The sequence below is a fragment of the Acinonyx jubatus genome, chromosome D4 (genome assembly GCF_027475565.1).
Source record: "Acinonyx jubatus isolate Ajub_Pintada_27869175 chromosome D4, VMU_Ajub_asm_v1.0, whole genome shotgun sequence".
In the NCBI taxonomy this organism is placed as follows: domain Eukaryota; kingdom Metazoa; phylum Chordata; class Mammalia; order Carnivora; family Felidae; genus Acinonyx; species Acinonyx jubatus.
In genome coordinates this window covers 89,274,797-89,279,251 of record NC_069391.1, presented here as the reverse complement: position 1 = coordinate 89,279,251, position 4,455 = coordinate 89,274,797, and positions in this window count along the sequence as shown.

Sequence of the window (4,455 nt, the reverse complement as noted above, 5' to 3'; positions counted from 1 at the left end):
TGAAATAGGGCCATGCCGGTAGCCAACCACACGCTGCAGATTAACGCGTTCTGATTTAACAAACCCCTGGGACAAAACCACCCCGGGCGGTCTGGGGCTGAACTGACTTTCCACCGAATAGTTTCGCATTAGCGTCTGGAGCAAACAACCAGCTTTGTTTTCTGACATTGATAAACCATTTTGTCTAGGAAGCATTTGCCCAGAAACAGGTGAATCAGCAAGAAGCAAGATTTGTGGCTAACAGCTCTGTGCCAACGGTTTTTAAACGCTTGCCTATAACCCTGATGAAATATTGCATTGAAACTACGGGTTTGAGGAATATTGCCTCGCCCTACTGAAACCCAGTCTTTTTTAGTGACAATTTTTCCCAGAGAACTGGGCAGCGTTTTGTTGTTTTTCACGTTTGGTGTAGCTTATAGAATCCCGTTTCCCTGTTCTGAAACTGTCTTGAATTTCTGTATAGTTTCAAATTGCCTTCTCCTTTGATGTCATTTCCAAAGTAAAATTGTGCTCTATTATTCACAGGAAATACCTTTTTTAAAAATCATACCTTAGAATGATAATTATAATCGAGAAAATTTAGGATTCCCACTGGTTCATCTGAATTCCGACCTAGAAGCCAGGGCCATTGGAATATGAAAAATACACCATTCTGTCGAACTGCATGAAGGCTACCCTGGGCAACTCTACCCCTATTTTATTTATTTATTTTTTTAGTGTTTGTTATTTATATTGAGAGAGAGAGAGAGAGAGAGAGAGCGACCAAGTGTGAACAGGGAGGGGGCAGAGAGAAGGAGAGAGAGAATCCCAAGCATTGATGTGGGGCTTGATCCCATGAACCGTGAGATCATGACCTGAGCAGAAGTCAAACATTCAACCGACTGAGCCACCCAGGTGCCCCTAATGTTTATTATTTATTTCTGAGAGAGAGAAACAGAGCATGAGCAGGGGAGGGGCAGAGAGAGAGGGAGACACAGAATCCGAGGCAGGCTCCAGGCTCCGAGCTGTCAGCACAGAGCCCAACGTGGGGCTCGAACTCACCAACGGTGAGTTCATGACCTGATCCGAAGTCAGATGCTCATCCAACTGAGCCCCCAAGCGCCACGACCCTGGGGCAAGACAGGAAAGCACAGTGGCTGCTCCCCATCTGGGTCCGCTCTGCATTACAAGTGAACCCACGGCCAGGAGGGGGAAAGCCATCCCAGGGAGGGAGCAGGTGCACCGACGGTGGGTTCTGGGCACTGCCTGCCTCCATTTCTGGAATCTGAGAGGACCACACAGTCTAACAAATCGGGATGTTGTTTTCCATGACAACCTCAAATGTGGGTTATCAGGTTAAATGGTAAAACGGAAGTTGAGGATGCCAAGGCATGGTGAAGGGATGGGACGGGCGGAAAATACTGGAGGCCGACCTTCCTGGCACCGCGCTCGGGGAGGGGAGGACCGGGGGCTGGCCAACGGAACCAGTGGATTCTGCAGATTCCACGCTGCAGAGGAATCCGCATTTTGCCACATACAATCGTTATTTGTCCCGAGACCCTGATGCGGGGACCTCAGAGGCCCCGCGTAGACAGCAGTGCTGCGCTTTGAGTGATGTCGCTGGTCTCCCCATCACCCGGCGAGCCCTGACTTTTCGCTGGCCAGAAGGAGCTGATTGCTCCCCAAATCTGACTCTAATAAGATCCCCATGAGATTTCTAAGCTTGTTGGAGGCGAGAAGCTCCAGGCCGGTGCCTCCCAAACTCTTAGCATGTTCAACGGAGCCAGCCGGGTCACACCCCAGGTTTTGGGGCTCAGCAGGGCTGGGGTGGGCCCCCAGAATGTGCAGTTCTATCAGGTTCCCTGTCGTGCTGAGGCTGCTTGGAGCAGGGACCCGCGGAGCCAGCCCCCCGGGTAATGCAGAGACTGAGACAAACGGCAGTGTGGTCAGGTGAGAGAAACGCGCAGGCTTCGGTTTTCTGAAGCAAATTGAAGCTAGCTTAGCCAGTCCAGCATCCCTCAGTTAGAGGAAGCCTGTCTTCTCCACAGAACCACACAGGAGCCCCGGGGCCTTCGGGGGGGCTGTAAAAAGAGCTTCTTCAGCTCTGCTCCCACCTTGCTCCCTCCCCCTACAACTTGGCCAACGGACATTTAGCCTGTATGCAACCCAGCAAAAGGACCCCTGTCTGGGTGGACACACTCTCCCCCTGCCCCAAGGCAATGCACGACTTGAGGCGCACGAGACACTTTGTGCCAAGAACCTTCCTGGGGCAGGTGCTTCCCACTCTACCTTCCGGGGCACCGGCCAAACCCCAACCTCACCCTCGCCCTCTGCTGGGCACCTTTGTACATTACACGAAGTGCCAACCGAACTCCTCTGGCCTGAGCCCCCCACCCCAGGCCAGCATCCCTCGTTCACCTGAGCTCCAGCAGCTCCATTTAGGACCTGAGTTCACAGGCCCGCAGAGTGCCAGACGCCATCGAGGAAGAGGCGGGGCCAAAGTGACATCGGGGCAGGAGCCAAAGGGACAAGGCCGGGGACACCCTGGCTGGCCACTGAACGAGCTCACGTACAGTGAAAACACACACCTTTGGCCTGTGTCCCTTAAGCGTCTCATGGTCTCACGTCCATCCTGTTTCCTCTGAGACAACGGTCCTGGGACCAGCTGTACCAGCAGCACCTGGGAAGTTATTAGGCCCTTTTCAGCCCCGCCCAGACTTCCGGACTCAGAAATTCTGAAGGGTCCACAGAGCAACTTGCATTTAGTGATCAGTCCCGGCGATCCTGATGACACGGGGTAGAATTTGAAACCCGTTGCACTAAAGTGTGCTTTTTCATCATATTTTTACCAAACGCCATGTCAACGTATCTCCTGAAAATGGTTGAGGTTACCATCTCGTTGGGATGTGTTAAGGGGACAGTGCCCTCCATCCCTAGATGTTTCTGGTCCTCCAGATTCCCCCAGTGCTGTGGCCCTTAAGGCCTGTCCAAGCCGCTGTCCTTTCTGGGGGCTTACCCACAAGGGTGGGGTGTAGGTCCCCAGCGCCCGGAGGGCACCCTGTCTCCCAGCAACAATGCCCGGGCCCCGGAGGTCCACCTGCCGGGCTGACCCTTCAGTTCAAACCCTTGTTTCCATCCTCCACCCGTGGAGCCTAATCCTCGGACGGGCAGGACCCGCCGAGCTGAGCCCTCGGCCCCAAAACGTAAAGAGCCTTGCACATCTACTGGCAAAAGGGAAGCCCAGGCCCAAGAAAATAAAGGCTTCCCACAAAAGGGAAGAAGAAAATGAAGTTGGCCTTTGATTTTTGTCCAGGAGTTCGGTGGCCCCCCAATAAGAGCTCTGCAGTTGGGTTGGCTCTTCAGAGACATCCCACATCAGATCAACCGTGGGATTGGTCACCGTGGGCTGTCCCCTCCCCACGCCCTCTCTGAGGCAATTCCCGGGGAGGGAGTCAGCCGAGAGCCTTCAGCAGCAAGACTCCAGGCACGGGGACCCCGAGGCCTCCGTCCTGAGCCGTGGGTTCGGGGATGCGCCACAGCCACACCCTGCTTCCAGAGATAAGGTCCAGACACGGGCGTAAACTGGCCAGGAATGATGCCTCTCGGAGGCAGGCCTTGTCACAGAGGAGGCAGATTCTTTGTTAGTCCGTTGGTTTTCATCTTGATTCTCTATTTTTAACCACCCCTTCAGCCTCCACCCAGCTGTACCCGGTGCTTTGAGGCCTAAGGAGGCTCCACGTCTGTCCTCCCCCGCCCCCCCCCCCCCCGACCCCCGACCCTCGACGCGGATGCGAGGCTCACGCCTCACGCTTGCTCTCTGTTCTTAAGCTTTTCGGCTTCCCCGGGCCACACAGATCCTAAAGCTGACATCTGTGCTCTGTAATCTCGAGAGTTTCTCATCCCCGCCTTATCTAAGGTTGACCTAGTTCTCTCAGCCGACTGGAATATTGGGGAACACACACGGATGATTGTAGCTGGAAAACCCGTGCAGGCACGACGCACTGCCTGTGCCCGGGTCCAGCCAACACAAACCCTCTCTTCCCCTCCTCCCCACACCCTCCACCGTATCCTTTCGGACCCACACGCCTTGTCCGTCAAGCTTCTCTAAATTCTAGACCGCTCTGTACAAGTCCGCCAGCCTTTTGGTCAAATGGAAAGCTGACAGTTCAGCAGCCCCCGCCTCTCCGGTGGCATCTCAGGCCGAGACTGGTTTTCCTTCCGTGCCCCGTTGTCCCCTTCATCCCAGCGCGGTGTCTCCTGAGCCCTCTCTTCTCCTCTGGCTGCAGGATCCTGCCTCCTCTTGGATGGTTCCAGCCTCTGGCCTTCGCCTTGCCACTCTTTGGGTCTAGGGGTCTTCCTGTCCATGTGGATTGAGTGCCCCCTTGATCACCCACTCTCTGCTCTCTTAGCCCATGGAGTCCTTGTCCCCAGGGCCGTTTTCCTCTACCGCATGTGGTGGCGGGGCACAAGTGTGAC